The sequence below is a fragment of the Cryptotermes secundus genome, unplaced genomic scaffold (assembly GCF_002891405.2).
Source record: "Cryptotermes secundus unplaced genomic scaffold, Csec_1.0 scaffold97, whole genome shotgun sequence".
In the NCBI taxonomy this organism is placed as follows: Eukaryota; Metazoa; Arthropoda; class Insecta; order Blattodea; family Kalotermitidae; genus Cryptotermes; species Cryptotermes secundus.
The window spans coordinates 1,116,176-1,137,955 of record NW_019720561.1 but is presented as its reverse complement, the minus strand read 5'-3'; the positions used below and the strand labels follow the sequence as shown (position 1 = coordinate 1,137,955).

The window sequence follows — 21,780 nt, the reverse complement described above, 5'->3', positions numbered from 1 at the left end:
TTGTGCTCATAAGAATATATCAGAAATATTTAAAACCTCATTTCTTGTTTTGAACTTTTCATGAAGATCCTTGTCGCCTCATAAATTTGTTTGAACCTCCAATGATAGAATTTAATAAAGTTCGTATAAATTGAGAATATGTTCATATGGCCCATTGAGGATAATTTTATGGCGCCGTGACAATAATAAGAGGTAAGGGTAGCTCTGTGTTGTTAGTGGTATCTACTGGACGTTTGGATAACTAACTCGTATACATACATGGGAAAACATTGATAAATATAGTAACCTTTTGGGGAAAATATCTCAATTTTGCCTTGAATTCTTACACAGAATTTCTTTCTAAATTATATAAATATAAATTGTATCTTATTAATTCGTAATTAACACTTACTATGATATAATAAATATATAATTTCTAGTCTGGATTCATTAAAAAGAAATGCCTGTTTTATCTCCCTAATGAACAATTATTCCTCAGTTTTATATCATTAATTCTGACCCCTTCTAACATTCCTTCGATAAATTAAATGATAATATTTCCTAAAGAACTCATATTTTAAACTACTTATTAATTAATTGTGCTTCATTAAACGACGCTGCTAGTTTATTAGAATATATACTTTATAATTCTGTAATTATATAAAACTGAAATGTTGCTATTTCTAGATCATCAGATATTAATTGTTGTAGTTGTTAATCGTATTTGGTTTGTATTCATTGTGGTAGGATGTCCTTATTGTTGTGTTTTGTGTATTGTGTTTTGTTTGAACGTGTTGTCACTTAGTGTAATNCTATTCGTTTCCGCAGGAACTCTGTTTTGAACTGCCGTTTCCATGGCAGCGGCCAAGTCTACTATAGTCAGGTCTTCTATTTAGTTTCCTCTCCTACGAATTTCTAATCGAATTGTACGTTCGTATAGTTGCAATAGACTAAGCATTAATTCTGTTTCTGCCGTGAAGAACACAGCCTGTAGCTTTCAAATTGCAGTAATTCCGAGACCGATGTAATTGCACCACACACATCGTTTAGAGACCCTCATTGCCACATTCTGACAGTGCAACACAGAGCTATGTCACACGACGCCTCAAGTAGTTTCGTCTACTTCAAATTAAAACCTTAATATAAAATGATGACTAAAATACTAATTAGGTCATTTTATTTACAGTAACTTTCTAACAGATATTTATCCCATTACTTTTTAAATTATGCCAGAAATAAAAGAAAGTAAAGCTATCCCTGTAACAGGCCACGGAAGCCCATTGGCTCTTGAGACGTCGAGGCTCCCATATTTTCTAGACAATCGGCTGACAGATGGCAGTAAGTTTGTCAGCCTTACCCGCAGGTCGCCTTTACCCCAGGAAGATTCCTGGTACTCATTTATGTTAGAAGCTGAGTCGACCCCAGGGCCATAGTGCGGCTGGAAGGATTAGGTCCATTGAAAAATCCAGTGATTTCATCGGGAGCCGAACACGCGACCCTCCTGCTTTTAGCATAGTGCCTCAATCAGCTAAACTACCGCTTGTCTCCGCAGCCATATTGTCGGCTGGAACAGTATTAGTTTCGTATTTGCAGGCTATGGAAACAAATAATTAACCTTCACTTTTTCTTAAATATTGATTGAAATATACGGACATAGTGTGTAAGGACACGTGACGCCACGGAATACAAGAGACATGAAGTACCAACTGAAAAATAAATATATATTTCAAGAAATTTAAACAACAATTGCAACTAGTTTTAATCAAATTTTAGAAAATTAAAATTTTAAAGCACTACAATGCAGCACTTAAGTAAATGTATCATCCTGATGATGAGCCCATTACGTCAAACTTATCGTAGAATTACTATCAAAAAGTGACGAGGTAGGACACCAACAGTTTAGAAGTGCAACAAGAAGTTTCACTTACAAGACTCCCCTCGCAAATTAAATCATTTGGAAAAAGGATTGTAAAAAATAACACGATAAACTGTACGTCACTCGAACGAAATAAATAGGAATTAATCTACTAGCAATTCGAATCAACGCATTCATGTAATATTCATTCGAGATTTACGTATTGTCTTATATGAACAGAGGGAAAATATACAAACCGAAAGCTATATAAAGAACATAGATGAAGTAAGGGAAATAAAAATATATTTCAGACCGATCCGTCTTCCATATTTAAAGAAATAATCTTATTATTTTTGTGTTATGAAGAAGAAATATACCGATCACAGTGGCAGCGCGGTCTAAGGCATGAACTGTCTTCGCCCGCTCGAACACTGGGATCGTGGGTTCGAATCTCACTCAAGGCATGGGTGTCTGTTTATACGTTTATTCTGTGTTTGTGTTGTTCTGTCTGTATGTAGTGGCCTTGATACGGGCTGATCCCCCATCCAAGGAGTCCTAATGACTCTGTAAGAAAGATTACGAGAGTAAACAAGAGGTCAGGGCTCAACAAAGGGTTTCAGAGCCACTGATGAATGAATGAATTTGATGCTGAAGTGTAATTTAAATTTCCCGCTACGTGGATTTTCATTCATTCATCAGTAATCTGTCAGACGACAGGTCCACAGTCTGTTCCAAAAGAGTTCATCCACTTAATGCGATCTCAAGCTTTCTCCTTCAATTAAAATATCCTCCTCTGTACCCAAGGTCATCCAGCATCTTCTTACATCTTCTTCATCGTCTTCTGATCACTTCTATCCGCCCCTCCGGTTTGTTTTGTCTCCAGAGGAAACATCTCGCATACATGGTATCTCTGTTTTTGGAAAGAGACTGTCCAGGAAAAGTGATAATGTGGTAGTTTTTCCATTTGCTTTCCACATCGCAGTACAACAGCCGTTCAAACCACTCTGGTCACGCCTGTTGCTATACGAACTTGAACCATCTCGAGCATCATTTACTCTGTGCTTCAAGTCGCTGCTGATGACGCTGCTTCCGGCATCAGTTTTTGGTTTTTGGTGTCTCTCTTCGTCTGATGCCTACCCTTTGACCTGTCCAGCAAGGGAGGCCCTGCCAGTAGCTACGCTACCGATGGTATAGCTCTCAGGGTGGATTTTATTAGCGAAAAATGAAGGTCAAGGGCAGTGGGACATGTGAAATCATAAGAATTAAATTTGGCTTTCAAATGATTATATAAAGTAGAATATATTGTAAGTGTAATTAAAAATTTTTAAACAACAACTAAAAATAGCAAAATAAAGAGGTGAACCTCTCACTGTAACAAGTCTTGAAGGACCATGAGTTTGTAAGACGTCGAGGCTTCCACATTTTCTAGAAAATCGGCTCGCAGATGGCGGCGAGGTTGTCTGCGTTATGCGTCGGCCGCTCTTTACCCCTCATGAAATTTCCCCTTTCGGCACATCTGTTTATAAATTGGAAGCGAACCGACTAATAAGAATAAATAAAGCACAAATGGATTTTAATATATCTACCACAAAATAAAATCAGTATTCGTTTATTCTGTCATACAATACAGCAATGTCTGTGCTCATTGCTTTGTGCGCATCATACGTCAACAGACGTAAACTTTATTCCGAACTCGTCCCCATTTTCNGCGGTCTAAGGCATGTACTGTCTTCGCTCTCTTGAAAACCGGGATCGTGGGTTCGAAATCCCACTCAGGACATGGATGTTTAGTTTCTGTGTGTGTGTTTTTCTGTGTTTGTGTACATGTAGAGGCCTTGCGACGAGCTGATCACCCGCCCAAGGAGTGCTACCGAATGTGTAAGATCAAGAAAAACCGAAGTGAACGGAGAAGTTCATGGAGGTAGGCCTAGGCCCACTGGGGCTGTAGTGCCAAGAAAAAAAATTAAATAACATATGAAATTGATTTTAAAGTGCTTTATATTCTTTGTGCTTACAAATAACAACGCAGCGATTGCTGTCACACGAACTAATGTCTATTATTCATCAGTTCACGAAATGTTTCGGTGCAGACAGGCCGTCATCAAGTGATTCCGGAGGAAATACATAATGGCTACCGTGACCGGCATGTTATTTAAATAGCAGCACAAATTCGCCTGGGTCCGATTCTGTCATAGTTTTACACAAATAAGAACGTCGTGAACCCATTTTAGAAATGTTTATCATTAACTTAAATCTCTTGCCGTTGCCACGGGAAGGATTCGCCGTAGTTACACGTGACACATATCTGTCCAATCAGACGATAGTGTTAGATTTATCTTTTCCGGCTCTGCAAGCCCAACTTAGAGCATTGCATTTCCCGTCAACGGTTCTAAAAGACAGTTCACTAACTTGAGTATTTTTTCCTTTTTGAACCCACGCCCTGACCCCGAAGTGTAAGTGGACATATACCGTTTTCCATCTCAGTGCTTACAAAGAGCGACTGTTCTCTGACTGCTACAAGAAAACATTTAGTTTCAATCTGGAGAAATGGTGCAGAAGTAATTCACTTCTTCTTAGTTGAAAAGAGAATATAGGAGAGAGACAATGGGGAAGTCGCGCGAAGCAACAGTGAAACAACTGACGTCACATTAAACAGTAACCACAGCATAACATACAACATATAAAAAAACTTTATTGGAACACATGTTTATAAACAGAGATATGCAGTATTTATGAAATCATTTTGCTTTTTTCGATATACCTATTCATGGTTGATGACTGTAGACAATTTCAAACGTGATATGAACCTCATATAACTCGAGACCTCTGCAAATATCTTTGGAAATTGTCCATTTTCTTGTCTCGATGTAAAAATTGTCCTGTTTATTTTTCAAAAAACAATGTTTCGAAGACTGAATTCTGTCTCCTTCTTCAGGTAAAACCTACTCAGTCCGGAGATAGGGACTATCTCTATCGATTGGGCCCAACTGAGTAGGTTTTACCTGAAGACGGAGAAAGAATCCAGTATCCGAAATATTGTGTTTTGAAAAATAAACAGGACGGCTTTTAGATAAAGACAAGACGATGGATAATATCCAGAAACATAATATTTATACTAATGTACCATCATCATGAACACTAGATATTGTTTGCACTGCTGTAATTTATAATATTCTAGCATCTGTGATACGATCATATTGTATGATAGCCAATAGAGTGAAGAGATGTGGCTTAGGGAGGGATCAGAAATGGACTTTTGTGAACCCGGCAGTGAACCTTCGGATGCTACAAAAAGCGGAGTATTTTATGATTAACTCAGCGACTTTTATACTCTGGAGAAAGATTCGCCTTCATGGAATTAATTAATTATGTTTTGCGAAACCTTCGAGACTCCTGTTGCTGTAATATGTTTCGTAGACAAAACAATAACAAGGTGATCGCGAGGAGTCTGTATTTCGCTTTCGGTAGGACGATGAGAACTTATCCACAGTTGGAGCTTGACATATGATGTGTGATGTCAATGGAAAGCTTTGCGGTTAGATGAGTATCTGACAAATTTAAGTAAATTGAATCCGAAATAATAAATATTATTTATTGAAATTAATATTTAAGTTTTATAAATATTAATCCATAGTTTTCCTAGTCTCGCCATATATGTTAAAACAATTGAAGGAATGCATGTAACAGAATGTCCTAGAGAACTCTTTATTTTTGCTCTCTTATCGCTAAATGGAAAGTTTCTCAAATTAAATACAAGGATATATAAATAAAAAAAATAATTTACCTCTTCAGCAAGGTAGAACAGACACGCATGCGCATTAAAATTTGCATGTACCAAACTTAAGACATTTCTGCTATACTCGTAGATTTCTCGAGTGCAAAACCTTGTATTCTGGTGGGTAATTGTCCCGCTAACTTTATGTTTAAGATTGAAATTCTACCTAGATAAAGGCAGTATCCCCCCCCCGATACGCTGGTTAACTCTTACCAGACTACACGGTGTCACAACTCAGGAAACGGCAACTTCATTGCCGTCAATATCTCAAGCATCAAACTGCACACTCACCGTGAATCCCTTTATGATTACAATCACATGAAGAATTTCGCTTTTCGGCAGTGATAAGAGATGTAAATAAATTTTAAATTAATGAATTTTAACATTTATTTTGTTCTTTATCGTAAGATTTACATTCGAGCTTAAAGTAAATAAAAAGCCCTATCCACAGCAACTATCATCATCATCGAGATGCTGGAGGAAGTAAGGTGGGAGCCCATTTGTGTTACGGAGAGTGTAGCAACGGTCCAATCGCTAAGGACTTAGGGTTTCACTCGACCAGTCCACCGAAACAAAAGCACTCAGATTAAGCTTTAAATAACGACATCCCCTGCATCGAGCTGCTCTGATTCTCCCGCACAGTAGACGTGTCGGAGAAGTTGCCTATACATCACGGCAACTCGCGTTTAATTGAACAGAGGAGTAAGACACAGACGCGCTATATTTCTTCATGTCAGAGTGAACTTGGGGATTTGATCAGAATACATCGTAATTCAATCGTGTTGTGATACTTCAGTAGTTTTGGCTTTGAACGTAAGCTAACAACGAGGCCCATAAAAGACTATTTTGTTACGTTTTACACACCATTCTCCTTGTACTGGACCCTAAATTGGTCTTTTATTACGCATGAAGGAGGTGGCTTAAAGAGAGAAATTTTTCTTCAAAATATTAAATAAAATTATAACGTGGCACGCTTTGTATTAGACAGGAACATAACATGAAAATGAAGGCCAAGAAACGGAATGTGTTGTTATGAACTTCATTCCTGAGGCTCAGGATCAGTGGCGGACTCACACTAATGAATATTCAGGTTCCGTAAAAGACAAGGAATTTCTTTACAAGATGAGAAACTAATAGCGTCTCAAAAAGAACTCTTCTTGATAAAGTTATTACAGACATAATGATTATAACTAAATTGATAATGGTATTGTCACCTTGTGACCATGAACCTGGACATAGTTCACGTATGCTCACAGAACATGCGTCTCTCAAAGAACGCCCACACTTCCCCCCCCCCACACCTTAATAGAGCCTCCTAAGTATTTCCTCCCTACACCCACTCCTCTGATACTTTTACATTCTCTTCGCAGAGGACAAAAGTGGAAAATTGGAAAGAGAATGGAATTTTAATATTACATTTCGAATTCGTCTTCTCTTGTTTTCCTGCACTCTCTTACTTTTGCCTCTCTCTGCGAAAGATACTTTTGTGAACCTCTGAGTAACTCTGAAGCAGGATACACATGGTCAGAATGACAATGAAAAAATATATTATTTTGAGTTGCTTCGGGGATGAACTCCAAATCTGTTGTTACCATGACCGGTCGTAATAAGGATATTTTAATTTACGGTAGAATATTAGGCCGCGCCATAGTTCAATCTGTTAGTCGCTGGCTTCGCACCGCGGCGGCCTGGGTTAGATCCCGGGTCTGGTCAAGTAGGATTTGTGGTAGACAAAGTGGCGCTGGGGCGGGTTTTCTCCGAGTACTTCGGATTCCCTTGCCAGTCTTCATTCCACCAAATTCTCCATCATCATAATCACTCGGGATAGGTACAATAGGCCAATCAGTGGCCGACGTGCCGTGTGGACCCAGCTGGACTCCACCCCTCACTGAGCAAAAAAAAATATATTGTAGAATATAAAATGAGAATTTATTTTAGATTAAATAGCTGTATCGCAAACTGGTGAAGAGGTTAAGATACAATTTCGAATGGTCATGTGTGAATAGTTTCGTGAATGTCTGAATTATTAATTCTCTTATTACATTCTACGTTTCCTGCTTTATGCTGATTTCACGCTTGGATTACTCCCCGACAATAAACATGCAGCTGATATGTTTCTCGGTTTCGTGTTTCCTTTCATTTGTTTCATTTTTACGCTGAACGTTGAAGTTGTTTTTTCTCTGTAATTAGAGAAGCTAAATTTAGAGAAAGGTTATTTTTAGGTATTCTAATCTTCATTTTGTACACAGGAAAGTCTGAAACAACTACGGCCATGATTTTAGAATTGTTAAGGGATGATTAACATAGACAATATTTCACAGAGATACCTGATGTTACTGTGTATATACTTGTGAAACCTTCATTTGTTATATACATGTTGAGCGTTAGGTATTTAAAGAAACACAAGTGAAAATAATACATTCCATTATTTGTAGCGTGTATTTCTAAAAATAAGAAATGTATATGTTGTTCTCTCTTACAAAAATTCAGTACTTATTTCTTCAAGAATTTCAGCATAAGAAAAATCAGAGAGTTTATCTGTATCTGCATATGAACATCAGGCGCATTTGCGGAGTACAATTTCACAAGGACTCAATTGTGTGATATATTTATTCTTCGTAATTACACACATCCCCCCTACTGCTCATTACACGAAGCCACTAACCTTCTGAATAATTCAACACACATTACTTATTAAAGTAAAACTCTTATGAAAGTGAAATTTGAACATCTCATTAAGATTTCTTTTAACGAGTGGAGTAAGTGTAATCTTCTACTCACTCTGGGTTCATCTACGTCCCCATTATCGTGCTTAATTATAAATTATAGTAGTCATAAAAGTGAACTTTGAGGTTCATTTCAACCCTTAATGTTGTGCCACTCTCCCCTAACATTAAGACCCTCTTAGTATTAACGTTGAATTGCACATCCGCAAGCGCATCTTTCAAGCGCCTCAGCAGTTATTTCAATCATCATTAAGCTTCAAGAAACATAAATGTGATCCACAGCATTGCCTAGGAAAGATTTCAGTTGTCGTTCAAGTTGCTCTCGTTCTTATCTCCGCAACATCTGAAGCAACGGACGGAGCTTGAAACATAAATGCTCAGTGCTCCACTAAGCACCACAACACATTCAATTCCTCCTTATTTTTTATATATCTTCTACGTTACTTTTAGGTAGGCCGCACACCGGCATGCGTCAAGACATGTAACAGTCAAGACACGATGTCTGCGACATGACGCAAAGAAAGGAGCACAGTTGAAACGAATGAGATTATGAAAACCACCGCACACCAGTCTGAGTCATGACATCAGCATCATGACTCAGACCGGTGTGCGGCGGTTTTCATAATCTCATTCGTTTCAACTGTGCTCCTTTCTTTGCGTCATGTCGCAAACATCGTATCTTGACTGTTACAGTTGAAACGAATGAGATTATGAAAACCACCGCACACCAGTCTGAGTCATGACATCAGCATCATGACTCAGACCGGTGTGCGGTGGTTTTCATAATTTCATTCGTTTCAACTGTAACAGTCAAGATACGATGTTTGCGACATGACGCAAAGAAAGTAGCACAGTTGAAATGAATGAGATTATGAAAACCGCCGCACACCGGTCTGAGTCATGACATCAGCATCATGACGCATACCGGTGTGCGGCCTACCTTACATTTAGGAGTTCGGTGACACTGAGTTACGTACCAGCTAATGCAATATCAGTGTTAGGTACAGAAATATGTTTCCTGTGGAACTCAGAGCTCAGGGATAACCCAGCTCCTCTATTGCTTGATTACAAAGAGAAAGGACTTGCCCCGATCACAGTGGCTGCGCGGTATGAACCGTCTTCGCCCGCTCGAACACTGTGTTCGTGGGTTCGAATCCCATTCTAGGCATGGATATCTGTGTGCGTTTATTCTGTGTTTGTGTTGTTCTGTGTATAGGTAGAGGCCTTGCGACAGGCTGACCCCTGTCCAAAGAGTCCTACCGACTTCCCACTTCGTATGAGCCGCCGTTTTACTCATGAGCTTCACTTCACAGGCCGTAAGTCGCTTTCTATCATCTTTGCTTGTGGTCTACGTCTCGCTTCCAAAGGATAGCCATATCAAGGTCTTATACTGACCAATTCGCGTATGTGTTAATCTAGTGTTGGTTTCAAAATTGTATTTACGTTATGATAGATTCTGCTGTATTTTGTGCTTTTTTTGCGGTAAATCTGTATGAATAACTTGTAGCAGAAATATTTTGACATATAGACCCATTGTTAGGCGACGAACAAAAAACAAAAACAAGACAATAGCCGTAAATAGGCAACGGTCAGTTAAAATTTCTAGAGAAACCGTATTTTCTGTGCGACCTGTTAAGAAACGTTATAAGCCTGAGAGTTAGTAAGGGATCAGTGAGTTGAGTTAAGCTGAGTTAGTTAGTGAATGAGTTAGGTAGAAAATATCCGGGACTCAGTCGTTGTGAGCTGTTGCTGTTAGAAATTGGTAGCTGAGGCCGGAGACAGTTCGTGGACCCTGAGGAAGAGAAACGTCTGCCTTTTAAAGCCGCTATGTGGCAACGGCTATTGAAAACGTGACTGTGGATGAATTGTAAAATGTAGTCACGCTCTGTGTCAAAAACCCCAAAAAATGAAATCACCAAACCAAACATCGTCTATAGACACATTTTATAAAATTGTGACAATAGACAAATCCTTTGCCCTTTATAGAACTTTATTATTTAAGCATATGTGGCTTTTACATGTTCCTTTCGACAAAATGTCGTTAACCTCGACTTCTTTGTCGATATCTGTGTGTTATATTTGAATCCTACCAAGTGAACATTAAAAATGTAGCGTTGTATCTCATCTGCTGTTGATGCCAATAAAAAAAGGTAGTTAGCAAACGTATTACTTCCTGTACCTTTCTACTAGTATGGACATTATCATGTGGTCTTTGTTTCATATTCTTTATTAAGGTATTCATATACACCTTGTACCGAAATGATTGAAGAACATGCACCAAGTGAAGACGAAAGAGCTTCATGTCCAGTCTCTTTCGTAACCCCTTCACACAGTCACAGTGGACATCTCCCCTCACGACTCGCGTAGCGAACAGATTTCCTCGGACTGCAAAAGAAAAGGCTGTCTCGCTCGTTCCACATTTTCTTCTGACACACGCGGACGTGTTTCCCATTACAAAGGCACCCCGCCGAAACTGCTGATACCAACGCCTAATGCTGTTGGCAGATGGAGGATTACTCTGAAATTGTCGCCGGAAGGCCCGCTGAATAGAAACAACTGATTCATGAGTCGCAAACTGCAGCACACACAACGCTTTCTACTCCGAAGTCGCCATTTTCTTTCTGTAACGTCACGGACAGGGGGGAGGGGGATTGCGCATGCGTCAGAGCTTGAATACCCGCTTTTTCTTTCATATGAGAAACATCCTTCTGAGTGCATTTCCAAAACCGCTATGGCCACCTGACACCGCTCCAATCATTTTTATACACGGTGTAGGTTATGAAGAGCACTGGTGATTATGAATTATTTGCATGAGATGAAATGATACGGAAAGATCATATCCCTCGGTTCTTTCGCTTCATCCTTGCAGACTGTTGCATGTACTTCTGTCACTTCTGGGCCCGGAGATCGCAGCTAAGCCCAATCGGTGAAATATCATTTGAGTACGAACTGGTCCAGTTCACTGTACATGGCGCTCACATTGGTCTTATTCATTTTTCCGAAGAAAAAAAGAAATTTATCACAGCAAAAATCTGATAACAGATTATAGATGGGTATTAATTGTCTTTACATTTTTTCCCAACGTAGCAAGCGTTTAATGAAATAGAGGTAAAATGATTTATGGCCGTGACGACTGCGTCATGTATTTACACAGTTTTGTGATTAGCTTGAAAAGAGTAAATATGTATTTGCAGTAAATGAACGTCGAGATGAAAAGGGGATGCAAAATAGTGAATTTACACCTGAAAATATGTTCAGAGTATTACAAATCGTACTCATAGGAAAGGGAGAAATAAAGAAATAGAGAAAAATTGAAAATGCATGTGGATGAAGGAATACAGATACAGATAGAAGGATAGAGATACAAAGAGGCGGACGGACACAAGGGTAGGTGGGTGGAAAGAAAGAACGAAATAAAGAAAAGTGCGAATTGTTGTACGACAGAAAAATGTTAGGCCTGTGGGTTTTTTTCAAGTCACGATTCAGTCGTAGAATTTCTGTGTATTTTAATTATTTTTTTGTTTATGATCTATCACAGTTTATAATATTATCAAGTGTTTATGGCTACGTGACTAACAATAACGTGTTTTGAATTGGATGATTGGATTTATTCACGCCTTCTTTTACAATCCCTCTTAATCACATTTAGGTACAATAACGCACAGTAAATCTTCAGCCGAACCCTTCTTCCTTGACTGACGAGGACTCGCCCCATTATTGTTCTATTCTGTACCACTTATATAGTCTCTAGGCGGACCTCTAGAAAATACATCCTGTATTTTTGACAAAGCCTGATCACCGCCCCGTTGCCTAGCAATAGGCATAGCATGGACCACGTAGAACATTATTTGCAAAGATTTTCTATTGTTGTGTGCGCTTATTTCGTGCGTTGCCTAGAAATGGATCTGCATGTCGCAATATTATTACGTAAGAATACGTGAACGTTAACGTTCTTGCGGCTTGCATTTTTAGATCCACGCATCGAAGAAATTCTAGGAGAAATGTTACAGATTTACAATGCGGCATAATTTTAACCCGTCGTTTTCCTTTTCCGTTAGCCGTTCGTTAAAATATATTGCGTGTTATATAAATAATTGAAGTACGGCGCGGATTTCTCGCTGCTTTTGCAAGTCTTTGGGACTAACGCAGGCACAAATATAGAGGTTTTGACATGGCGGCGAGAATTGTGTCCCGAAGGTTAGATCTGTACTTGTTGAAAGTATCTCAGCTTGTGAAGGATTTCCTCGCCTTTATGAAACCGAATGTTCATTACCTTGCTCACACTAGCCTCACATTTGTCCCTATCCTGAACCAGAAGAACCCAAATGCATCATCATTCAGCATTTTTCCCCCCTTTGGCACTACAATCTCAAATTGGGGCTTGGCCCACCTCCATGAAACTCTCCGTTTCACTTCGGTTTACTAGATCTTACACATATGGTAGGACTCCTTGGGCGAGTGATCAGCTCGTCGCAAGGCCTCTACCTGTACACGAACACAGAAAAACGCACACAAACATCCATGCCCTGAGTGGGATTCGAAACCCACGATCCCGGTTTCCAAGCGAGCGAAGACAGTACATGCCTTAGACGGCTCGGCTACCGTGACCGGCAGTGTATAAGAATAATATATAAGAATTCAGTCCGTACCTCACAGGAAACCGATCCGAACCCACGGTCCCGGTTTCCGAGCGAGCGAAGACAGTACATGCCTTAGACCGCTCGGCTACTGTGACCGGCAGTGTATAAGAATAATATATAAGAATTCAGTCCGTACCTCACAGGAAACAGATCCAAACCCACGATCCCGGCTTCCAAGCGAGCGAAGACAGTGCATGCCTTAGACCGCTCGGCTACCGTGACTGACCCTCACGCAGTTATTTCAGTATGATAAATAGCATCATCCCGTGCTCAATTAATTAGCGCTATGCCATGAAGATGTACGGGGGAATGGATGTATAGCTCCACCATTCCTGAACACAGCAATAGGTGCAGGTGAGTGATCAACCTCACTCACCGACCATTTTACCCCACGGGGAGAGAACCCCCATTAACTATTACATAGGAGGTTGTGTGGCCCCTAGAGTCGATCTGTACGCTGTGGAGTGGAGAAGAATATCTTGTTCTTGCCGGGAATCAAACCCCGGAGGTCCTCTACGTAGCCTGTCACTATACCGGTTTCCGATACACGTTTTATTGTATACATTATTGTTCATTCAAGCAGGGGTCCTCCAAGTGTCCAACTTCTTTTCTCGTTTCGAAAAAAAGTTTTAATTAAAGATTGAATTTCTTAAAGAGATCTGTAAGCAGTAAGTCTTGTGTGATTTTTGAGAATGTCTGTACCGTTATATCTGAGCTTCTTGTGGCGTCTGTATTCTGAAAAGGTGAGCAACAGTGAATTTTGTTTAACCATTTTCAGTGTAAATTCATAAAACCATGTTTCGTACAACTTTGTTGAATAATTTCGAAGATAAAACATGTCGATGGACGAAGGGACAGTTTTTCCTGCTATACTCGTACTTTCATTTCATAAACTTCTTGCAGAGATAAAAACTTCCTATCGCTTAATAAAACCTGCATCACCATATCGTAACATGTCTAACGTTAAAGGGACTCACAACCCAGATATTTTAAGGACTTTAACGTATGAAGTTCAGGGTTTGATTTTAATAAGATATTTCCCCTGATGATGGTATAGCAAGACGGAAACATGTGTGGGTCCCTGTAACAGTGTGCTTAGCCAATAACAGAGACATACTCGGATTACAAATTGCATTTCTTTATAAAAAACAAAACAAATTACTTATGAGATTTGAGAAGCTCAGTGTGGTACCTCCGAAGATTCCTTCTGTGATATGACGTCGTGTATTTCGATACATCTTACTAACGCTTCGGGTTAAAATATTGCTTCCATCTTCAGGGTAGAATAGTAAGCCGAATGTAGAAAAAGTGGTACAAATATACGGAGAACCTCAGACGTTAAAGAAATCTATAATCTTCATTGTGATTTATGGTCAAAGTTCTCTATTGTAACGTAAAATTAAAGCCTTGAACAGTTTCTAATTAATTACATTACGAAGTAAGAGCTGTATTATATTGAAGTAAGGGCATTTACCTCGGTTCAGCTTTGACGCGCAATATGTTGAGTTCCATTCGCTGCACCAAGTTCGCTTCAACGTGTATGTGACGGAAGTGAGGAGGGAGGGGTGAGGAGGTGGAGGCAGAAGCATTTTACCGTCACTTTAATTCACTTTACTCGAATGCTTGGGGGGAATGCTGTTTTGCTAAATGGAACGTATGCTACATAAAACGTTTTGTTCCTTGACTGTAACACAGAGCGCGCTCGAGTAATGTCGCGCATAGCAACAGACGGTACACGATTTGATTACGTTTCTTAGCCTGGGACTCTTCATACCCTATCAGTATCACCGCCAACGTCAATAATTCAGGTCACACAAATCTTTCCATTGGTTTCAGCTTCCGCACACAATATACGTATATACGTCACGTGAGCCAGAGTAGCCCAATTAGTACAGTGCTCGAACTACTGGCTGATAGACGGGAGTATTGGTGCTCGATTCCCGAAATAATCAGATATTTCTGTCTTCACCATAGCATGCAGAACGGCTCTGAATCCTTCCCAGTCTCCTATTTATTATGATTGTTAGCACGAATGCAGAAGAAGAGAAATGAATGTAAGATATTGGTGGGAAAGCCAATAGGAAAGAGACCACTAGGAAGACCAAGACGTAAGTGGGTGGATAATATTAATATTGATCTTAGAGAGATAGGATGGAATGGATTGGATTACTCTGGCTCAGGACATGGATCTGTGGTGTACTCTTGTGAACACGGTAATGAACCTTGGAGTTCCATAAAATGCTGGGAAGTTTTTGAGTAGCTGCACAATTGGCAGCTTCTTAAGAAGGGCTCAACTTCATGAGTGAGTGAGTGAGTGAGTGAGGTTTGTTACTCTAACTGTAGTTCCAATAACTCGCCCCTTTCTAGTGATGAAAAGTGAAGAAAAATTTGCCTTCGCTCCCCCACATATCTCCAAGGCGTTGTGCTTAATTAATAAATCACAGGGACAATTTCACCTTTTCATTATTATGTAACAATATATTGGCATATGTAGGCCGCGTCTAGGAAACAACTCAGTACAAAACACTTCCTAGGATACTTGAGACTATATAAGCGGCCGTTCAGATAAGAACACGTCCACGGGGTCGAATACCTCCACCGTAACCCTGCGAGTCGTAGGAGGCGACGAAAAGGGAAGTCTCAAATCTGAGACAGTAAAATATTGTCGTGAGTTCCAAGGGGCTCGGACCCGAGAAAGACTGCGCTGGCAAGACCAGCAGCATATACAAAAGACAGGCCCGTCCTCTCGTCAGAGAGGGCGCCCCATAAAAGCAAGACCGTAACTGTCAAACAACAATAAATATTTGGCCACGAGTCCCAAATTGGGCTCGATACTGAGACTTAATAACTGACTGACCGTCAGTCGCAATGTGACTTTGACTTTGAACACATCTATTCGTGGTTCGGAATTCAGTCGCAGCAGAAGGAGGACTAGAATTGAAGACAGAATGGAGCAAATCTTAGACTGTCATTGATTCTGATGACAAGTAGACTGCTTGTACCGGGTCTCACGGTCTCTTCGCTCGCGGATTTCTTATTTTTCCTTCTACCCTGAAGATGGAGGCGATACGTTCCTCCGAAACGTCTGTTAACACCACATCTACACGGTGCCACATCCCAGAAGACTGCTTTCTTAATAATCGCCGCCGTGAAAACCTCAAATCTTACAAGGTGTTAATAATCCAATCTAGTACCCGTCATTATTAGTCACGGAAACCCCGGACACGTGGCAATATTTTAATTAATGCGACATAAATTTTAAGAACACAGACCACATCTAAACGAGTAGTTGGTATTGAAATGTTTAGCATGTCTGTCTAAATAAATAAGACAACTCCAATTTTATTTGTAATTTTAAGTGGTTGGGAGTTGAAATTAGATCTGTTGACGTGTGAAATTTCAATTTCACCTATATATTCCTACTGTTTTATGGACAAATACTAGTATGGCCATCGCTGTCCTTTTGAACTTGCCTAAAAGAGACAGGTGTTCAGTATCTTCATTCTAGCTTTTATCTCTATCATAATGGTTTTTTTTTATGTTCTATTAACACTTAGATCAAACATTAACCTTATCCTCAAAATTTTATTGTAATTACTCTCCTCTGCTTTATTCCTTTTTTACGTTATATCTCTTTTCTTTCTGTTGTTAGGTGATGCCGAAAGCGTTTCAAGCACTGTAGATGCCACCCAACAAGCAGGAATCAGTCCATAATATTTAGGAACCTGTACAATACCTTGTATTTTCTTTCTGACTCTTTTCCTTCCGCTAACGGAAGTTGTTCAAACCAATTCCGACTACCCAGAAACTTACAAATAGTGTTTTGTTTGTAACGAAGTGGCAAGTTTTGAGAGTCTGTTATTGATCTTTCTGCACAAAAGAATTACCTACATTTTTTCCCTATATACAATTCAGATATTTGGCCCTTTAAGCAGTTTTTTTTCCTAATTTTGTACACTTCGATAAACCACTTATCCCTTCTTAGAGATTTAACTTCCTCTCTTTCATAATTAATAATATTTTTACCGCTTTTATCCAGATTTTCACATACAAGTGTGGAAAATGTCATAATTCTAGAAATTTCACACTTTGTCCTTTACCTTTCTGTGACATAGTTCAGCGGTTAGTCCCCGGCTTCCTACCGCTGCGTCCCGGGTTCTAGTTCATCTCAGGTCATGTGGGATTTGTGGTGGACAAAGTGATAAAGTGATACTGGGGCAGGTTTTCTCCTATTCGGTTTCCCCTGCTAATTCTCATTCTACTGACTGCTCCACATTAATCACCTATCATCCGGAACTGGTACAATAGGCCAATTATCGGCCGACGTACCAAGTGAACTCAGTCTCACCCCAACCCCAAGAAACTAAAAAGGAACTACCTTCCTGTAGACTGCATCATTCTCCCTGTTCTTCTAACACTCAGAACAAGGGCTCGTATGAAGACCATCGGGTTAATCATTAGTTTAAATTTTATTATCAACCGGACCTCATGTTAGTCATTTCACCTTCATATCCAACTACTTTAGACAATGCTGCCAACATTTCAGTTTATTTAAAGAAGATTTAAAATTTTTTAAAGTTCCGTAACATTCACCGCCTCTCTTCCCCTCTTACGTCATCCATATTGAATTCAGTTACGTTTGTTTTCAGTAGCTGCGTCTCATAACAATACATATACTGCCAGTAACGATTTGATGCAAAAGCAGAGTAAGCCTCTTCTATTACTCGTATATCCGTTCAAGCTACACAAGTCATAACAGGTACATCAGAAGGGAATAAGAAGTTGAATTTCCTGAAAACGAGCTATATGATACAAGGGTCCCTTAAGTGGAACATAGCTGATATCTTGATATATAGAGACAACGCGACTTCAGAGAAGATGCCTCGCTGCTACAAGGCTAGTGTCTGATCCGGATGTGACGCAAAATGGGACATGAATATGATAAAAAGTTTTCGAGATCAGTCATCATTACTCCCATAGCCATTCACTGTTTTAGTAACAAATCGAACTTGAGATAATTCTAGTGAAGTCCAAATTGTAAACACTAACTAATTCNATCTCATCATCCTTGACTACGTAGGCAGATTTCCAATTAAAATGCCTCTATGTCATGTAGACAACTTACTGTACTCAATCATTTATTTGCAGTAATAGTGTCTAAAGTCGGTCACGGTAGCCGAGCGGTCTAAGGCATGCACTGTCTTGGGTCGCTCGGAAGCCGGGATCTTGGGTTCAAATCCCACTCAGGGCATGGATGTTTGTGTGCGTTTTTCTGTGTTTGTGTACAGGTAGAGGCCTTGCGACGAGCTCATCACCCGCCCAAGGAGTCCTACCGAATGTGTAAGATCTAGAAAAATCGAAGTGAACGGAGAAGTTCATGGAGGCAGGCCTAGGCACACTGGGGCTGTAGTTCCAAAGGAAAAAAAGATAATTCTAAGTAGCTGAGTCCTTGAGTCGCTGCCAGTCGCTCAGCTTCTCAAGAGTTTCCCAGCTTTATACGGAACCCGAAGATTTACGTATTACCGCAAAAACAAGAGACCTACACCTACAAGAGACCTACCTATTGTACCAGCCCCAGATGGTAGGTGAGGGTGATTGTGGAGCAGTTGGTTGAATGAAGATTGGCAGGGGAAACCGAAGTACTCGGAGAAAACCTGCCTCTGTGCCACTTTGTCCACCACAAATCCCACTTGACCAAACCCGTGATCGAACCCGGGCCGCCGCGATGGGAAGCCGGCGACTAACCGCTTGATATATGGCGCGGCCCTTAAATTTAAGCTTCAAATTATATCCTATATTATTTTTAGGGAGGGACCACTAGAAGTTACTATAAACAATTAGTATTGAAATATTATTTTTTGATTTTCCTCACTCCACCTATTACAGACAAGTAAATAAATAAATAAATATTTAAGTCCCATGACAACCAGAAGACAGGTGTAAAACCAACTTCAGAAACGAAGTGAATAATACGCGCATTTTAATCATCAGTACCTAATATAATTTATTGAGAAATGTAGGACATGGGTGACTCAATAAGCAACAAGAAAAGATAATTATTTACTTATTACTTGACTGAATATCTTGCTCTTCATCTGTACTAATAAAGCTAATATTATTTCAATATTTCCATATCCATTTATGATATTTCTTCTGTTATCTTGCAATATTACAAAAAAAAAACAGATACTTATGCCCTTTATCCACTTTTCTTTCATATTGGTGACAGTAACATTTTGTAAATATCACGAGCACATGGCGTTTATTGTAAAGCTCGAGTTATAAATACAGCGCAGTAGTAAAGCATTATTTAAACACGTGTGTATACAGTATTACTCTGAACATTACAATTGAAACTTCGAAAAACAAATGATATAATTGTTTGAACCCCCTGCAAGCCACTCGACCAAAATACCATATTACCTTTATGTGATTGCTTCTATGTTATTCATGCAAAGCTAACTGACGCTGTTAGGGGACACAAGCACTGCCCCTCCTGTTCTAATGAAGTTGGCTTCCAAATAATACGAGTTTGTTCATCTGCCTCATCTGCTTTAACTTGTATTTATTTATTAAAATTCATAGCTATACTAAAATAATATTTTCTAAATTCGTTGATAATTGACGAAGGCAGCCGTTACTTTGTAACGAAACGATAAAGAATTTTCCACTACAATATACACGTGACACAATAGTGAAGGAACTGCTGGAGATGGTGTTTTCTGTGGCTACCGTGCTGTTGCTATATAGCGACTTGCCGTCCACAATTGTAGTCAGATTCTGTCTGGAGGCAAGGTCGAATACCTCAATCGTAGCCCTGCGAGTCGTAGGAGGAGAGAAAAATGTAACCCAGTTCCAGGGGGTATAATTGTGTCACCCTATTCATGGGGGATAAAAATACTGGGACCTGGCCCTCCAGGTTGAAGGAGTCTCGAATGTGGGATATGGTCATGAGTCTCGCGGAACTCGGACCTGAGAATTACTGCGCTGAAGAGGACCAGCAGCAATTATAATCGATAGACCCATCCTCTCGTCAGAGAGGATGTTACATAAGGACTACAACCACAAGTTTTCAGTTTGAGAACAAAATAACTGCTCGTGAGTTTCAAGCGGCTTGTCTCCAAGACGAAATAATTAGCTGTATACTGCTAGTCGTAAAGTAACTCTGACCTTGATTGTGACTCCCAGTTGTGGTCAGTGAGAGCCAGTGAGTAGTCAGTTATGTCTAGGAGTTGCTGTCATGAGTTAGTTGGGACGAGTCACGTAGTTGTGAGACAGTCGCCAGTCATTAAGGACGTGAACATGGAAGCTAAGGAATCTACATTGTTGTGTGCCGTAACCTAGCAACGGCTAGTGACAAATTGATGAGACTTAGCGTGTGCTCTAGTGAGAATAGAGTGCGTGAATTATTGACAGTGTTATAATTACATGTACCTGTGCCAAGCCACTAACATATGACATTATTATAATAATTATTATTATTTATTTTAGTCAGATATAAATATGAGTATACTTCTGTTGCGTAGAACTCTGTTATGATTACTGACTCCAATAAACCTGAGTACACACGAAGAAAATTTGGAGCTATTTGGCACAGTAGATTTTTTCAAGACACTCAGTGATCACTATGATAATTTATTTGGCAAATTAAGTTTGCTGGCGTTACATATCAGGCGCCGTCACTCTGGTGTTTTATTTTTAATAATCGATTTGTAATAGCGCTAAATATTGCCCAAAATGGACGGAATTCATGTTTCTTCTTGAAACCTACGCTACATTATCTCGTTCAGTGGTTCGTACAAGCACTGCCCTTCAGCAAGACGTATTTCTGCTAGTAATACAGTTTGTAAGTCTAGAGATATTTTTAGAAACTCACGTTTAAACGTAAATAATCTTAATTGATTAAAATTTTCTCTCTCGCTTTGGTTTGTTATTTACTTATGTTGTCTTATTTGCCACTGCTCTTTTTATTCGTGCTGAATTTAGCAATTGGCTTATTGAGTTCAACACTTAACTAAATAAAGAACATTTCAGTAAGCACGTAAATAAATAGAGAACTGAGTAATAAATCCCTGATGATGGAGACAGATGTAGTCTCTGAAACATGGATCATGAACTCCGCATTGACACAGCTGATCCACCGAGAAGATTTCACTGAATACAATCTCTGTGAGAGCTACAAATTATGGCTTCCATATCTCCTTGTTATAGATGGTAATGATTTGAATATATTTAAGTTTAATAAATTGATAGTGGACTGATCACAATGTCTGCAAGGTCTAAGGATGAACTTTTCTTCTCCCGCTCGAACACTGGATTCATGGTTTAGAATCCCACTCAAGGCATGGCATGTATGCGTTTATTCTGTGTTTGTGTTGCTGTGTGTGCAGGTAGCGGCCTTGTGACGAGCTGATTCCCCGTCCAAGGAGTCATACCGACTACATATAGAATTCAGAAACTGAAAAGCGGCCAAGGTTCGCAAAGCTGTGGAGCCATAGATAGATAAAGTAATGTTTGTGTAGACAAGGGAAAAATGGAAATTGAGGGCGAACCTCTCTTGCAGAGATATCTCTGCAATTTTCCAGTAGGAACACTGAATTCTACTTAACAAGACCAGTCGCGAGTGGGAGGTAGTAAGGAAATGGGGTTAATACTGACAGAGGGTTGCTGATCGCATCTGTGATCCATGCAAGTAATGAGCAATACCGTTTATTGATTTGTGTGATACAGTTTGCCCCCCCCCTCCCCAGACTGCGCAGTTTATATTATACCTATCTACACAATCGTGTTCATTTTTCTTTTTCC

At 39.6% G+C, this 21,780-nt stretch overlaps 1 protein-coding gene across 4 annotated transcripts in view; it reads left to right on the top strand.

Annotated features, from left to right (window-relative positions):
- LOC111867985 overlaps positions 1–21,780 on the top strand; it is a 599,613-nt gene that overhangs the window by 438,159 nt on the left and 139,674 nt on the right. The gene's annotated exons all lie outside the window — the stretch shown is intronic.